Source organism: Schistocerca gregaria, chromosome 1 (genome assembly GCF_023897955.1).
Source record: "Schistocerca gregaria isolate iqSchGreg1 chromosome 1, iqSchGreg1.2, whole genome shotgun sequence".
NCBI lineage: Eukaryota > Metazoa > Arthropoda > Insecta > Orthoptera > Acrididae > Schistocerca > Schistocerca gregaria.
The window spans coordinates 143,871,518-143,890,429 of NC_064920.1; the positions used below are offsets into that span (position 1 = coordinate 143,871,518).

Genomic DNA, 18,912 nt, shown 5'->3' on the forward strand with positions numbered 1-18,912 from the left:
ATTATTGCGCTAGACCAATTATACTACGACACCGACATCACTTGTGAAAACTTGTTGAAAATTAATAGTAATGCGACTTGAATTCAGAGCCTTCCAGCTTCAATGCTGCTTCCAATTTGTGGTAAATAGGTAATATTGTGATGTCGTGGGACGTGACCTTGGATTGTCTTATGACCTTTGACTGTCTTAAGGCCAACTGTCTCACATTGTGAGGTGGCGCAGTGGTCAGCACACTGGACTCGCATTCGGGAGGACGACGGTTCAAACACACGTCCGCCCATCCTGATATAGGTTTTCCGTGATTTCCCTAAATCGCTGAAGGCGTCTGCCAGGTTAGTTCCTTTGAAAGAGCACGGCCGATTTCCTTCTCCACACTTCCCTAATGCCAGCTTGTGCTCCGTCTCTAATGACCTCGTTGTCTACGGGACGTTAAATACTAATCTCCTCCTCCGCCAACTGACGCAAAGTGAAAGTAGATCGAAGTAGTAAGTGTGTAACCTCTAACTGGACCAGAAATTGTGAAAACACCATATGATGTGCATTCAAGTAATAAGGCCTCCGATTTTTTTTTCTAATTAACTACTCACCCGAAATCGATGAAACTGGCGTTACTTCTCGACGTAATCGCCCTGCAGACGTACACATTTTTCAGACCACTGGAAAATCGCTGAGGCAATAGCAGCACGGCTGGTGAATGTGCGGCCACGGAGAGTGTCTTTCATTGTTGGAAAAAGTCAAAAGTCACTAGGAGCCAGGTCAGGTGATGTGAGTAGGGAGCATGAGGAATCACTTCAAAGTTGTTATCACGAAGAAACTGTTGCGTAACGTTAGCTCGATGTGCGGGTGCGTTGTCTTGGTGAAACAGCACACGCGCAGCCTTTCTCGGACGTTTTTGTTGCAGTGCAGGAACGAATTTGTTCTTCAAAACATTTTCGTAGGATGCACCTGTTACTGTAGTGCCTTTGGAATGCAATGGATAAGGATTACGCCCTCGCTGTCCCAGCGAGCACTGGCGGTTACCCGATACTTTTTTGGTGGCATTGAATCTGTGCGCTTCCATTGAGGTGACTGGCGCTTTGTTTCTGGATTGAAAAATGGCATCCACGTCTCATCCATTGTCACAACCGACGAAAAGAAAGTCCCATTCATGTTGTCGTTGCGCGTCAACATTGCTTGGCACATTGCCACACGGGCAGCCATGTGGTCGTCCGTCAGCATTCGTGGCACCCACCTGGATGACACTTTTCGCATTTTCAGGTCGTCATGCAGGATTGTGTGCACAGAACCCACAGAAATGCCAACTCTGGAGGCTATCTGTTCAACAGTCATTCGGCGATCCCGCAAAACAATTCTCTCCACTTTCTCGATCATGTCGTCAGACCAGCTTGTGCGAGCCTGAGGTTGTGTCGGTTTGTTGTCACATGATGTTCTGCCTTCATTAAACTGTCGCACCCACGAACGCACTTGCGACACATCCATAACTCCATCACCATATGTCTCCTTCAACTGTCGATGAATTTCAATTGATTTCATACCACGCAAATTCAGAAAACGAATGATTGCACGCTGTTCAAGTAAGGAAAACGTCGCCATTTTAAGTATTTAAAACAGTTCTCATTCTCACCGCTGGCGGTAAAATTCCATCTGCCGTACAGTGCTGCCATCTCTGGGACGTATTGACAATGAACGCGGCCTCTATTTAAAACATTGCACATGTTTCTATCTCTTTCCAGTCTGGAGAAAAAAAAATCGGAGGCCTTAGAACTTGAATGCACCTCGTACTATAGCGTAGTATTCACGTAAACATTATGTTACTAAAAAACCGTGACCCTCCTGTATTAGCATACGGTGCAGGTACCTGGGGTACCATTAATTCGACCGCTTTGGAGATTGCAGCAAACAAATGGTAACATACGGAAATTGCACAACAGCCATCCAGTCAATAGTATTAATATGTAAATTGAAGGGCGAGGGGAGAAAGGAATGGAAAGGGAGGGGATTATTGATGTCAGCTGCATCATGGAATCAACGGCGACGAGTGAATATGTGTGTCCGACTGGGATTCAAACACGGGATCTCCTGCTAATTAGGCACTTGCATTAATCACTGCGTCACCCAGACTAACTCGGCACCCCTCACTCCCACGTCCTCCATCCTCGCCGCGAGGCGAATCAATGATACGAGTGTGTTGTGACTGTTCTTTCGGCTAGGGGGCCTTCGTCGCCCGCGCCCCTCCCCCCAAATGTTTGGGGTTCTCTACGAAGGAAATTTTCTAGTACCAAAATGTTTTCTTAATTTTATTCATTCTTGATTACGACAAAGTCAATTGAAAGGAGTTTCATGTGTACAGAATTTAATGAAAAACAGCAAAGGAAGAATCACAAAACTATGTTAGGCTTCAGCTCCTGTAAAGCAGAGTAGATAGTGAACAGTTTCGTAACATTACTAAATCTGTATTCCCGTGAATATTTCCGTATGGTTGAGAATAAATCGCCCAAGGGCATCTTTAAGCTAATTACCTTCCTGTGTGCCGGCTGGCGTGGCCGAGCGGTTCTAGGTGCTACAGTCTGGAACCGCGCGACCGTTACGTTCACAGGTTCGAATCCTGCCTCGGGCACGGATGTGTGTGATGTCCTTAGGCTAGGTAGGTTTAAGTAGTCTAAGTTCTAGGGGACTGATGACGTCAGAAGTTCCATAGTGCTCAGAGCAATTTGAACCGCCCTTTGTCTCCAGTCTCAGTGCCACACTTAGCCATACAAAGAAAAAAAATTTTAAGTGCGACATGGTTGCGTCTGGGTATTTCGGAACAGAATAGAATAGACTAGACTCAAAACTTGTGTAAAGTAATTAGACTCTTGCACGTTAACGTCAACCCCACCGCTATAACTGACATTTTCGCTACGAAATTTGAGCTATTGACACTTTTGTGGAACATTCAAGAAGAATGAAAACAGCAAATCGATTCTTGTCCGTGTCTCTGACCTATTAAAAGGATTAATACTACCTGTATTTATGCTGCTCAACACAGTAAAATATGCATCTGCACATGCTTTCCTTTCAAACATCTCTGTCCCCTTCCTATTATAGTAACCTACAACCCATTCCCTTCCTCTTAGTATTATTATTCACCTGCTTCTTCTACCCTCCCCCACTTTTATTGCCTGCCATAAAACTGCATCTGGCTGCCGTAATCACGCCTCTGCCTAGCAGAGCTTACCTCGTTTCGGTCTTCAGAACATCTGTAGACACAGCGAGAGCAGAGTGGGTGCTGGCATTTTTTCGAACCCGCTGCCTCGCCTCGACGGCGCCCAGAGGCATCGCTCCCTAATGTATTGATCCCGGCACAAATACTGGCCGAAGCTGACGCAACGGCGTCGAACACGCGCCACGCCACAAACCACACAGCTATGTTATTTTCACGCCTGCACGGCGGAGTACCTGTGGCTGAAATGGGGAATTCCTGACAAAGGCAAAGCACCAGTCGCTCTACAGTCAGCAGGCGCGGATCAGTCGTCATCCTTATCCTTCTCCTACTTTAAAAGTCCAATAATTCATCCTCCATTAATATAGACTAGCACTAGACACCTGGCAGGCAAGTGAATCGAAATGGTCGCAAAACAACAGCATTCCTGGTAATGATAGTAGGAAGGACTGTTAAGCCATTCAAGTTGAGTGACACGTCTCGGCCAACTGATTTCGTGCGCGGTGGTCCGACATTACTGTCGGACACGGCGCACGAAATCAACGTTACATGTTACAACCGTAAATAAATCACTAGTTGTACACTACTGAAGATATAGATTAGTGTAGCCCTCATCTTACATCTGCACTCGGTAAGCCACCTTATGATGGAGGGTACTTCTGGTTCCATTATCACTTCCAGTTTCTTCTTCAAGGATTATGGGTGAATTTCCGTATGAGCCCTAACTTCACAGATTTTTTCTGTCGTGGTCATTTCGTGAAATTTTTGTTGGAGGAACTGAAATGTCGCCCAAAAATTTCAACAGTAACGTTCCCCTGATACACAACGCTTCTCTTCTAGGGTCTGCCACTGCAGTTCACTGAGCTTAGCGTTCTCGAGCTCGCTAAATGACCCAATGCTGGAAAGCGCCTCTCTTCCTTTGGTTTTATCTATTACTTGTATTAATACTACACTACTGGCCATTAAAATTGCTACACCACGAAGATGACGTACTACAGACGCGAAATTTAACCGACTGGAAGAAGATGATGTGATATGCAAATGATAAGGTTCTCAGAGCATTCACACAAGGTTGGCGTCGGTGGCGGCACCTACAACATGCTGACATGAGGAAAGTTCCCAATCTATGTCTCATGAATAAACAGCAGTTGACCGGCGTTGCCTGCTGAAACGTTGTTGTGATGCCTCGTGTAAGGAGAAGAAATGCGTACCATCACCTTTCCGACTTTGATAAAGGTCGGATTGTAGCCTATCGCGGTTGGGGTTTATCGTATCGCGACATTGCTGCTCGCGTTGGTCAAGATCCAATGACTGTAGGAGAATATGGAATCGGTGGGTTCAGGAGGGTAATACAGAACGCCGTGCTCAATTCCAACGGCCTCGTATCACTAGCAGTCGAGATGACAGGCATCTTATCCGCATGGCTGTAACGGATCGTGCAGCAATGTCTCCATCCCTGAGTCAATAGATGGGGACGTTTGCAAGACAAAAACCATCTACACGAACCGTTAGACGACGTTTGCAGCAGCATGGACTATCAGCTCGAAGACCATGGCTGCTGTTACCCTTGACTCTGCATCACAGACAAGAATGCCTGCGATTGTGTACTCAACGACGAACCTGGGTGCACTAATAGCAAAACGTCATTTTTTCGGATGAATCCAGGTTCTGTTTACAGCTTCATGATGGTCGCATCTGTGTTTGGCGACATTGTGGTGAACGCACATTGGAAGCGTGTACTCGTCATCGTCACACTGGCGTATCACCCGGCATGATGGTATGGGGTGCCATTGGTTACACGTCTCGGTCACCTCTTGTACGCATTGACGGCACTTTGAGCAGCGGACGTTACATTTCAGATGTGTTACGACCGGTGGCTCTACCCTTCTTTCGATGCCTGCGAAACCCTACATTTCAGCAGGATAATGCAAAACCGCATGTTGCAGGTCCTGTACGAGCCTTCCTGGATACAGAAAATGTTCGACTGCTGCCCTGGCCGGCACATTCTCCAGATTTCTCAGCAACTGAAAATGTCTGGTCAACGGAGGCCAAGCAACTGGCTCGTCACAATGAGCTAGTCACTACTCTTAATGAACTGTTGTATCGTCTTGAAGCTGCATGGGCAGCTGTACCTGTAAACGCCATCCAAGCTCTGTTTGCTTGAATGCCCGGGCATATCAAGGCCGTTATTACGGCCAGAGGTGGTAGTTCTCAATACCGATTTCGCAGGATCTATGCACCCAAATTGTGTGAAAACGTAATCACATGTCAGTTCTAGTATAATATATTTGTCCAATGAATACCCGCTTGTCAACTGCATTTGTTCTTGGCGTAGCAATTTTAATGGCCAGTAGTGTACGTGGTAACAGCCCCAGACTAATGGGGAATACTGAAGAGTGTTGCACAGATGTTTTATTAGCATCTCTTTTGTGGAAGAATTATATAAGCTTAAAATTCTCACAACGAATCTGCCAAACATCTACGTTCCTTTTTATGTAGTCACGTTAGATCACTCCTAACGATTAGCTCTAGGCATTTTACGGTTGTATTGTACTTTACCTGCGCATCTACAAGATACTCCGCAAGCCATCGTACGGCGTGTGGCGGAGGGAAGGTACCCCGTACTATTTCTATAGTCATTTTCTTTCCTGTTCCACTCGCAAATAGAGAAAAGGAAAAAGGACTGTTTATATGCCTCCGAACGAGCGCTAATTTCTCGATCTTAACTTCGTGGTCCTGTATTTTGGCGGCAGTAGGATCGTTCTGCAGTCAGCTAGAAATGTCGGTTTTCTAAATTTTCTCAACGGTGCTCCTGGAAGTTCGCCTGCCCTCCAGGGGTTCCTATCTGAGTTCCCGAAACATCTCTGTGACACTTGCGTGTTGATCGAACCTACCGGTAACAAATCAGCCCACCTCTGAATTGCTTCGATGTCTTTCCTTTAATCCGACCTGGCACGGATCCCCAAACACTAAAGTAGTATTCAATAACAGGACGCATTAGCGTCCTACATGTGGCCTGCTTTACAGATAAACCATATTTTCCTAAAATGCTCCCCATAAATCGAAGTCGACCATTCGCCTTCCCTACCACAATCCTCAGATTTTTGTTCCATTTCATATCACTTTACAACGTTACGCCCAGATATTTAAACGATGTGACTGTGCCAAAAACTACACTACTAATGTTGTATCCGAACATTACGGTATGTTTTTCGCAGTCATTCGCATTAATTCACATTTTTTCTACATTTGGAGTTACCTGCCATTTATCACACCAACTGGAAATTTTGTGAAAGTCATCCTGTATTCTCCTACAGCCACTGAGCTTCAACACCTTCCCTTAACCACAGCATTACCACCAAACAACCGTCAAATCATTTATGTATACTGAGAAGAATAGCGGTCCTGTCACACTCATCTGGGACACTCCTCACGATACTATCGTGTCTGATGAACACCCACTGCCAAGGGCGACGTACCGGGTTCCGTTACTTAAAGAGTCCTCAGGCCACTCATATGTCTTATTTCATATGCTCAAATACCTTCGTGAACAGCCTGCATGGGGAACCTTGTCAAATTCTTTTCGGAAATCTAGAAGTGTAATCTGCCTGTTGCCCCTCATTCATAGTTCACATCACAAAATGGCAAGGTGAATTTTGCGCAAGTGATTTGTGCCAAGAAAATTTATTGCATACGAAGTGAGAATATGTTCAAGGAGTCTGCGGCAAAAAAAGTTCGGGATATTGTTCTGTTAACTAATGGCAATGAATCCCTTCGACAATTTATGGGCGTACTTATGCTTCTTTACTTACAGTGTCAACCGCCAGTCTCTGCACCAATTATCGATAAGTTAAGAGTTTGGACTCGTGGCTTTGCAACTTTACACAGCATCGACAGCTAACAGTCTCACGCTGCTTCAGACATTATCCACCAGATCAGTGGTCGTGACACTACTTTGCTACAGACCCATTACTGAGGTTGTGGGAGTCCCCAATAGAATAGACAAAGTAAGGGCGCGTTAAACTGTACGCCAGCTCATTGATTTAATTTCGTAGTCCTTGCTATAAGTATGCACCACATCTGAAGACCAACGCTATTATGCGCATTCACGAATCCAAGTTATTCCCATTTGAAATTTATAACATAGCAGCTAATCGGTGAGAATTACTCATGCCCCTGTGTTGTTAGTAACTAAAGACAATGACCGGCAACATTACTTATATCACTGACGAATTCAACGTCAATTACAATTGAGCGCGTGTGAAAATAAGAGGACTACTTGGAAATCAAGTTCCGATCAGTCACGAAATGGAAACCACTGTAAAAATCAAGATTGTTTTATTTGCAACAGTTAGCTACACCTTCCAGTTACTTCTCTACATAGTCGCCACTCTGGTTTAAGACATTTGTCGTAGCGTTGTTCCAACTTTTTAATAGTCTCCGTCATAGAAAGCGCCAATACTGCACCCCAGTATACAGCTCGTTGACTGTGCGAAAGTGCAAAGCCAGCAGTTCATTTGAGCAGAGATGAAACTCAGTGGCAGCCAGTTACGGGCTATATTGTGAGTGCTCAAACACTGCCCATCGAAAACGCTGCTGGCGTATCTTCGACGCCCCTGCAGAGTATGGCCGAGACTAATCATGGAGGAGGAACCGCATGACAGTGTGATGTGGGCTGCATGACATCAGGCGAAATCTCTCACTACGCCCTCAGACTAGCCGGGAGATGCTATTTCCTGAGCATCTTCAAGTGTTCACTGGGCATAACTGAAAAGAGCGACGTGACGCGATCGATGGACATACGAGAAGCATTGCCCAACACATCTGTGGAAAGCTTCGTCGGATTTGGACAGTAGTTTCCATTTCGCGACCCACACTACCAAACTGCCTGTGATCGAAGGTCAGCAACACTAACCCCACGACCACCAGCAGCTAATGCATATCAGTAGCTTTATTCTGAACAGTGATGATCGACAGTATTAAAATAAAACGTGGTTCTCCTAAAAATAGTAAATAGTGTTAAATTGACAAAGAAAACAATTTATAGTTCGGCTCAGCTTAAATTTTATAATCCTTGTACGTGCAATGACGTTAGCTGCCCTCATATGTCTACCTGATGCCCGTGCCTGGGCTTAGACATCAAACGTATCTGGAACTACAAGAGACACATGACGCTCCGTGGCTAAAATGCGAAGGGATTGTGACTGATAATAGTATTTGAATATCGATTAAAAGTGTTTGTACAAGAATTTTATTCATTACAATGAATCTTATGAAGAATATACCAAACGATAAAGCATTTATACAAATATGACGCAATTCAAAACTATCAGGAAATAGCTCTTTTAAGTTGAAATTATTCTCCCATATCTCACGTAATATTCTTCAAACCGATGAATAGTATTTATAATATGTATAATACGGCTGTGAAACTCAGGCTGCATGGGCAGGCAGTTTGACGACTATCGCAGTAGATCCTTTGAATGATGGTGTGCTATGTGAATGCTCTGTAACACTTCACCGATATAAACGTATATTTGTTTGCAACCGCTTCCCTCTGAGTCAATTTTCACCACATTTCTGCGCAGAACTGATTGTACAGTATGAATTCATTTCGACGACGTTGAGTAGTTGGTACAGGTTGACAGCCTGTCCGGAACTCTCACATTGCAGTTCTGCAACAGAATGCCCTTTATAAATTAACTGAACATTTACACTATACGTCGCTATCTTGTAAGAACAGATTACACTGATACTTCCATTTTCGTGAAAGCCTTTCCAAATTGGGAAGGTCGGTAAATTATACCTAGGCTATTGGATTTTCGTTGTATCATTTCGAAGTTGCCCAATGAACTGATGCTCAGATACAAGACCAAGAACACAAGAAACTATATTCAACTTAATAATTAGGTTGCAAATGTACGCACTACATACCTAGACTTGTCTGCCAGTTCTCGGGTCAGGAAACAAATACGACTGTTTCGTATATCCAGAATGTAGCTGACATTGTGTACTGCATATCTTACATGCTATATTCTCTTTCTGGCCTTTTTACAGTACCTTCACGCTGTCAGTGTGTTAGCCTGGCTTCGGCGACGTTAAAGGGTGACCCAATGCCCTACCTGTCGCCACGCACGCCCCCCCCCCCTTTCTCTCTCTCTCTCTCTCTCTCTCTCTCTCTCTCTCTCTCTCTCTCTCTCTCTCTCTCTCGTGGAACTGATGTGACATGTGACATGTGGGTACCTGCCCAATATTCACCTAGACCAGTTATCGTCAAACGGACCAAATTATTTGTGTAGACCGCGGTTCTCAGTCTCTGCCGACGTCAATTAACCGTAAGAGCTTCTCAAGAGCAAGTGTTCTGCTCAGTAAGGAACGAAAATACTGAGTCATATTTTAGAATGTGCTTTATTTTAAGTAACGCTGGTGAATTCGACCGCTTACTTCATAGGCAGAGGGGTAAGTAGAGCGACCACTGGGAGGCTAGAGGGTGTGGAAGGGGGAATGGCTTATTGTCTGTCTTGCATCACTGACAATTCGCGAGCGTGTGCGACAGCTGATATGGAACAAATTTTGACAAGGAACAGAAGTAAGATTGGTTCATGAATGTGCTTTACAGAGATGATCATCTTTAGATGCGGTACCTAAATGTAGCAAGGCTGTTGTAATACAATGCACTGAGTAAAAGAAAAATTAAATTCAAAACATTTAGTAAACAGTTATGACCGTGTCTCATATTGCTTTTAATGGTAAGAACTACTGTTAATCAGTAATCATCTAATCACACAGACAACACAACAGCACTTCCTCGGGAAAATACAGTGTCACAATGTCGGGATCGCTGACGGTGAAACAGAACAAACGACACTAAGTGTTCTTAATGGTGCCGACTTCTAACGATCAGTACTTGGAAACCACCGGTCAATTTATCGCGCCCTCACTGTAGCTCGTTTATCGGGGCTGACAAAATGCTAACTTACGTACTTTGCCTATTATTAATAAGATCGGTACATATGGGGCACGAGGTGCCGCCCCATCGGTGTCAGTATTGGCTCTTGAACAAGGAAGTTTGACGACCCCGACCTAGTGGGATGTGGGGAAACCGCATAAATACATCCACGCAGACTCCTGCCCTTGCTCTTAATCCGCTGGGCGGATTCGATCCGGGCCTGGTGGCCTGCCGTAATTCCGAAAGCGCCGTGCTAAACTGCATCGGTATCTGGATGGATCATACCTCACATGCATTCGTTTTAAAATTTTGTATATGCTGTACGTTGTTTAGTAGTTCTCTCATGGGTCTACACGGTCATCGACAGTCTTCTTCATTACAACCCTTTCAGGATTCAAGCATCAATCCTAAGAACACATCCAAACCATCAATTTTAAGTAAACGTACCGTGAGGGAATAATAAACACACATGCAAATAAATTTTACTGCATCTCAGTTCACATCCTCAGCTACGTTTCAACAGTTGGCCAATACCGATCATCCGTATTTTCACTCTATACGATGTTCTTGCAGTAGTCAGATGCATAATTCCGGAAGTGACAGGGGCTTCGTTGTTAGACTACCTTACCTAATCATTTAGGATGGTTGGTTGATTTGGGAGAGGAGACCTAACAGCGAGATCATCGGATGACAGAAGTATGGGGAAGACGGCGGTGCCCTTTCGGAGGAACCATGCAGCATTTGCATGAAGCGATTAAGGGAAAACGTGTAGAAACTAAATTAGGATGGTAGGGCGCGTGTTTGAACCGTCTTCCTCCCGAATGCGAGTCCAGCATGCTAACCACAGCGCAACCTCGCTCTGTTCCAATCCGTTAGCTAGGAACTCATTTAAGGCTGAACAGACATAAGGGGAACGTGGAGGCGCTATATTCCACATTGAATACTGTCTTATGCCCAGTTACGGCTATCAAACGGTTTTCATGCGAAACAAATTTTATGTGAATTGGGATGAATCAGTCCCATTAAGTTACTCTGCTATGGGGGAGGGAAATTGAACATCTCATCTACTATCATGTCTTTAGAGACCGCGAGGAAAGGATGTGGAATGAAATCGGCCGTGCGCTTTCAATGGACCCGTCTTGGCACTTAAGCGATTAAAGGAAATCACGGAAACCTAAAAATGTGGCCTGAACAGTAGGTCTCCCACATAACATGTCTTTACCACACACTCCGAAGAAGACAGGTCTAACAACGCAATCGTGGAGCAGGCTACATCGCTTTCGAGGGACCACGAATGTGAGGGTGAGTTTCACTTTATTGCTGCGCTCTGAAATGGTGACATCAATTTCCCCTCCGGCTGAACCATACGTGCCGTACACTCTTATGAAGGATATTTTGAATATTAGTTTTTGCTACACCCAATGATAAACTACGAGCAGTCTACTTTTCAGTGCGTCCTCTTATCAACTCAGACTGAACCTACAGTGATAAAAACGCTGCTGAGCTAGTAGATGTGAACCAACAATCCTATTCATTGCACGGAGGGAAAATTTATAACGTTTACTAAATTTGAACAAAAGTTCAAAAATGCATTGTAAAGTTACGTTGCGTTGACATCCATGTCTATCACGTTCACCACACATGAAGTAGGTTTTAGGAAGATACTAATTCACTTCTGCACCAACGGATGTTTTATGTAATCTTACTCCGTTTATTAACATCTGAAAGCGTATTGTGAGGTAGCAGATATCCACCAACCAGCACCTCATGATTTTAATTTACTCGTTTGAGTAAGTGTGTTGGAAGTCTTTGTAGTTGAAGTCACAGATTTCGATATGCAGTGAGCGTAACTAACTTTTTTTTTCCTTGTTTAATTTCTCACTAAAGTTAGTACTGATCAAAATAAGAAACCAGTCTATAAACATTTGTTAGAAATGAAAATTTATGGAGCATCCAGTAAAGTGTCTATGCGGCCGATTGTTGTCGCACATAACGCCTTTAAATCTTCTCCGTGCCTCTCAAGTAAAAATATGGTTGGTTCTACCAAAGCACTCAAATGTATGGACTTAGTAAAGCCGTAGCACGCATAGCAAATGAGAGGATCCATGGTCTTCCAGCATTCATAATCGTTGCTACTTTCTTCGAGAGTAGCATTGTACAATAGGGTGTGTGCAGCGCACATATATATATATATAAACAGCGCTTGTCAATGTCGCCGGTTATCTGCATGGCCCAATGAATCTGTCAATTGCAATTGCTGCCCATACGTTGCTATTACAGCGAAAGCAATGTCTCAGGTCTACTCGCTTATTCTATGCTAGTTCCGCCTCATTCGTGTACTAGGAAACAGGGCAAGTATTGTTATGGCAATATGTTACCAAATCCCTTCTCGTCCCCTTCCCACATTGAACCACAGACAGATTAGTATGCTACAGTCACTTGTTCTCATTTCCCATCAATGCAGCTATCTTCGAAAACACGCGGATGTTTAAACACACCGCCTCCCCCCACAGCATACTGAAGGGAGACAAACTCTTGATCTGTCGAATTTACGGTAGCAAGCTGACTGGGGCTAAGGAGCCGTGTACAGCTATCCGTCCAAGCACATATGTGGGGAGGGGGGGGGGGGGGGAGGGGGGGGGAGAAAACCTATGCAATGAGGGTGTAGGTGCAAACCACAACGGAGGGGTATCTGTTGAGAGGCCAGACAAACGTGTGGTTCCTGAAGAGGGGCAGCAGCTTTTCCAGTAGTTGCAGCGGCAACAGTCTGGATGACTGACTGGTCTGGTCTTGTAACACCAACCAAAACGGCCTTGCTGTGCTGGTACAGCAAACGGCTGAAAGCAAGGGGAAACTATGGCCGTAATTTTTTCCCGAGGGCATGCAGCTTTAATGTATGGTTAAATGATGGCGTCCTCCTGGGTAAAATGGCCCGGAGGTAAAATGGCCCGGAGGTAAAATGGCCCGGAGGTAAAATGGCCCGGAGGTAAAATGGCCCAGAGGTAAAATGGCCCGGAGGTAAAATGGCCCGGAGGTAAAATGGCCCGGAGGTAAAATGGCCCGGAGGTAAAATGGCCCGGAGGTAAAATGGCCCGGAGGTAAAATGGCCCGGAGGTAAAATAGTCCGGAGGTAAAATAGTCCGGAGGTAAAATAGTCCGGAGGTAAAATAGTCCGGAGGTAAAATAGTCCGGAGGTAAAATAGTCCGGAGGTAAAATAGTCCGGAGGTAAAATAGTCCGGAGGTAAAATAGTCCGGAGGTAAAATAGTCCGGAGGTAAAATAGTCCGGAGGTAAAATAGTCCGGAGGTAAAATAGTCCGGAGGTAAAATAGTCCGGAGGTAAAATAGTCCGGAGGTAAAATAGTCCGGAGGTAAAATAGTCCGGAGGTAAAATAGTCCGGAGGTAAAATAGTCCGGAGGTAAAATAGTCCGGAGGTAAAATAGTCCCCCATTCGGATCTCCGGGAGGGGACTACTCAAGACGATGTTATCAGGAGAAAAAACTGGCGTTCTACGGATCGGAGTGTGGAATGTCGGATCCCTTAATCGGGCAGGCAGGTTAGGAAATTTAAAAAGGGAGGTGGATAGGTTAAAGTTAGATATAGTGGGAATTTGTGAAGTTCGGTGGCAGGAAGAACAAGACTTCTGGTCAAGGTGAATACAGGGTTATAAATACAAAATCAAATACGGGTAATGCAGGAGTAGGTTTAATAATGAATAGGAAGATGGTAATGAGGGAAGCTATTACAAACAGCACAGTGAACGCATTATTCTGGCAAGATAGATACGAAGCCCACACCTACCAAAATAGTACAAGTTTATATGCCAACTAGCTCCGCAGATGAAGAGATTGATGAAATGTATGATCAGATAAAAGAAATTAGTCATATAGTGAAGAGACACGAAAATTTAAGTCATTGCTGACCGGAATTCGGTAGTAGAAAAAGGGAGAGAAGGAAACTTAGTACGTGAATATGGATTGGGGCTAAGAATTGAAAGAGGCAGCCGCCTGGTAGAATTTTGCACAGAGCACAACTTAATCATAGCTAACACTTAGTTCAAGAATGATAGAAGGCTGTACATATAGAAGAAGCCTGGAAATAATGGAAGGTATCAGATTATATAATGGTTAACACAGATAATCAGGACCCAGGATTTAAATTTTAAGACATTTCCAGGGGCAGGTGTGGACTCTGACCACAATCTATTGGTTATGAACTGTAGATTAAAACTGAAGAAACTGCAAAAGGTGCGAATTTAATGAGATGGGACCTGGATAAACTGAAAGAACCAGAGGTTGTACAGAGGTCCAGGGAGAGCATAAGAGAACAATTGACAGGAATTGGGGAAAGAAACAGAAGAATGGGTAGTTTTGATGGATGCTGTAGTGAAGGCAGCAGAGGATCAAGTAGGTAAAAAGACGAGGACTAGTACAAATCCTTGGGTGACAAAAGAAATATTGAATTTAATTGATGAAAGGAGAAAATATAATAATTGCAATAAATTAAGCAAACAAAAAGGAATACAAACGTCTCAAAAATGAGATTGACAAAAAGTGCAAAATGGCTAAGCAGGAATGGCTAGATGACAAATGTAAGGATGTAGAGGCACATATCACTAAGGGTAAGATAGATACTGCCTACAGGAAAATTAAAGAGACCTTTGGAGAAAAGAGAACCACTTGTATGTATATCAAGAGCACAGATGGAAACCCAGTACTAAGCAAATAAGGGAAAGGTGGAAGGATTATATAGAGGGTCTATAGAAGGGTGATATTATTGAGGACAATATTATAGAAATTGAAGAGAATGTAGATGAAGAAGAAATGGGAGATATGATACTGCGTGAGGAGTCTGACAGAGTACTGAAAGATCCAAGTCGAAACAAGGCCCCGGGAGTAGACAACATTCCATTAGAACTACTGACGGCCTTGGGAGAGCCAGTCATGACAAAACTCAACCATCTGGTGAGCAAGATGTATGAGACAGGTGAAATACCCTCAGACTTCAAGAAGAATATAATACAACCCCAAAGAAAGCAGGTGTCGACAGATGTGAAAATTACCTAACAATCGGTTTAATGAGACACAGCTGCAAAATACTAACAAGAATTCTTTATAGACGAATCGAAAAACTGGCAAAAGCCAACCTCGGGGAAAGATCAGTTTCGATTCCGCAGAAATGTTGGAACACGTGAGGCAATACTGATCCAACGACTTATCTTAGAAAGAAGATAAAGGTAAGGCAAACCTACGTTTCAAGCATTTGTAGACTTAGAGAAAGCTTTTGACAATGTTGACTGGAATACTCTCTTTCAAATTCTGAAGGTGGCGGGGGTAAGAAGCGAAAGGCTATTTACTATTCGTACAGAAATCAGATGGCAGTTATAAGGGTCGAGGGGCATGAAAGGGAAGCAGCAGTTGGGAAGGGAGTGAGACAGGGTTGTAGTCTCTCCCCGATGTTATTCAATCTGTATATTGAGCAAGCAGTGAAGGAAACAAAAGAAAAATTCGGAGTAGGTATTAAAATCCATGGAGAAGAAATGAAAACTTTGAGGTTCGCCGACGACATTTTAATTCTGCCAGCTAGCAAAGGACCTGAAAGAGCAGTTTAACAGAATGGATAGTGTCTTGAAAGGAGGGTATAAGATGAACATCAACAAAAGCAAATCGAGGATAATGGAATGTAGTCGAATTAAGTCGGGTGATGCTGAGGAAATTAGATTAGGAAATGAGACACAAAGTAGTAAAGGAGTTTTGCTATTTGGGGAGCAAAGTAACTAATGATGGTTGAAGTAGAGAGGATATAAAATGTAGACTGGCAATGGCAAGGAAAGCGTTTCTGAAGAAGAGGAATTTGTTAACATCGAGTTTAGAAATGTCAGGGAATCGTTTGTGAAAGTGTTTGTATGGAAGTTAAACGTGGACGATAAATAATTTAGACAAGGAGAGAATAGAAGCCTTCGAAATCTACTGCTGCAGAAGAATGCTGAAGATTAGATGGGTAGTTCACGTAACTAATGAGGTGGCATTTAATAGAATTGGAGAGAAGAGAAAGCCGTGGCACAACTTGACTGGAAGTAGGGATCGGTTGGTAGGGCATATTCTGAGGCATCAAGGAATCACCAATTTAGTATTGGAGGGCAGCGTGGAGGGTAAAAATCATAGAGGTAGACCAGGGTGTAGGTTGTAGTAGGTACTGGGAGATGAAGCTTGCACAGGATAGAGTAGCATGGAGAACTGCATCAAACCAGTATCTGGACTAAAGACCACAATAACACCGTTGGAGATTTTTTTTGTCAATAAATTCAAGTGTTATGAATTCCGTCTTCGCGTAGAATTTTAAATTTGCCCTCGAATAAGTTCGTAATTTTTACTGTTTCGAGTTCTGTGTTGATAGATTATGTAGGCCATTAGTAGCAATGTTTACTATTCCTTATTACTTACACCACTTTGAAATTGGATTTTACAAAACGGCCTCATTTATCATTGCAACGTCAACAATCACGAACAGTTAAGTCCTGGTTTTGACTGATTTTTTCACTGGAGCCATTTTTTTACAACGCTTAGTTTCCTTTGTTACCGACGTATTAAATGTTTCAGTTCTTAGATTTTTTAAGTTAAAAGTTAATGCTGCTTCATTTTTAGTATCAATTTTTCCGAATGTCCTGATCTAGTTTGCGTGCGGTGCACTGGCATTAGTACATACACCTCCCGGAAACAGCCGTTTCGTCAGCTCTTAAAGGCGATACCTCTATGTTGCACGTCATAAATACATGTAGCATCAAAATGTGGTTCTGCTTTGGTCTGAGATGCTCCATCACTTTCAGCATCTACGTATACGGCAACAGTGCTGCGTAGAAACGCTTAGCAAACCACTTACCTTCAGGTCTTGTGTTTCTTGTACAATCAAAATTTTTTGTGGTATAATAATTTCTTTACAGCCAACAGTCCGTAACTTTCTTCATTTTTCCCTTCCTAGAGCAGTTCAGTTCAAAAGTCATGGGTCCTTAATTTCGGATTTGACATCATGGCTCATGTCAGCGTCCATGGTTTACGGAGGAAAGGTAAATATTATAACAGAAGTAAAACAATGCTGTTACACGGCAGATGATTCCTTAGTTGGAGTTTCGCGTTACTGAATCCTGGAGCCTAATCACACGGGACCAAGATGTGCCCCCGCAAACTGAAGTCATTAGGAGAAATTGTCTGATTCGCACTCTGCAAGTTCTCGGAACTGTTCTGATGACGATCTGGTGTTCGTGAGAGGATCAGCCATAACCGCATCTTTTCCTTGTGGGTTAACTATCGCTTGGGTGCACGAAGTTTCATTGAGGGCTGCTGCCACTTCCTCTTTCGTTACACGCCAGAACCTTTCAGTGCTCTGTTCGTTTGCACGTAGAAATTAATACCATGTCTGCCTTCTATGGTAGTTTAATTAGTTTCCAATTACTTGGCCTGCCCCTTTGCCCACTAGGTCTCCAAAATTTCTACTAAACTTATTCGTAGTACCCTTTTTCCGCTTACAAGCCTTTGATGGGCAGATGTAAACATCACATGGCAGATAGGGGGATGCTAGCTGACTACCTAGCTGTATCTGATGTAACAGTCGAGCCTCATAATAGTAAACCCACGTCTTTTTAATGATGTGTAGGTAGTAAAGGCTGCATTACACTGTGAAATTTGGCTAAGATCTCTTATAAAAATTTACTGTGCACTGGCTTGCTTATATCACTTTGTAAATTTGGAGTGTGATCGTAACTTCATAAATGATTCGTGAATGATCTAAAACAGTAATACTAATATTTGAAAACCTTTTAAGTAGCGACTTCACACATCTGAAAGTGACCATTCACTGAGACTGCTATTTCACACTGCAGCTGCTCAGAAAATAGCTAAATGTTCTGACTCCATTATGGGAAGTTTTGGATCTTAAGAGATCTTGCACCCAAGAAGCACAGAACCCCATTTTTCAGATGGTAATGGAGCAAGGTGGATCAAAATTCACAGACCCTAACAATGATACACTTTTGCTGGTTTATATGACATACCAACAATACCTAAGACCAACTCAAGAGTGGTGACAACAGTATAAATCTAAGTGCCAGTTTGCATCAGTAGCAAGAGCAGTTATGTGAATGATTTTTCATTCTACCGGATCTACTCTAGATAAGTCACATTACGTATAGGTATAGGTACAGGCACATAGACTATGTTCACCTTTTTAAGTAATACTTCGCAAACCTTTGGTATGCATTAATATGTCTGCTACCATTTACAATAGTAAAATTCAGAGTTCTCACAGAACTGTAACTTAGTGAAGGTGGTTTTCCACTGTTCACAGTGTATCTTACCACTGCAGGTTAATAATATCATTCAGTTTTTCTTCACATACTGGAGAAGCTGCCACTGCCAGTTCTCGTTCCTGTATTTGAGGATCAGTGAGTGCCATCATCACGCCTCAGCAAAGTATTTGAAAAGCAACTGTACCAGAATATTCATTACTTTAAAGAAGATTAACTATCCTTGGGCTTTGTCTAGGAATCTGAAGTAGTTCATGTGCTAATACGATGTCTAAAGCACTACTTCAGAGATAGCTGTAATTTAATTACCCAGGAATACACTACAAAGGGCTACTAATGACTTCACAATTACCACAATGAGCCCGTCCTGTGTGATGCTGCATTCGTTGACAGCCAGCCAAGTTAGTCTCCAATTACTTCTTCAGAGTGGTGGAAGAAACTATTCCGGTATCTAAGTACCAT

The 18,912-nt window shown here is 43.3% G+C and overlaps 1 protein-coding gene across 1 annotated transcript in view; it reads left to right on the forward strand.

Moving 5' to 3' along the window:
• LOC126334976 (uncharacterized) overlaps positions 1-18,912 on the forward strand; it is a 190,482-nt gene that overhangs the window by 149,029 nt on the left and 22,541 nt on the right. The window lies entirely within an intron of this gene.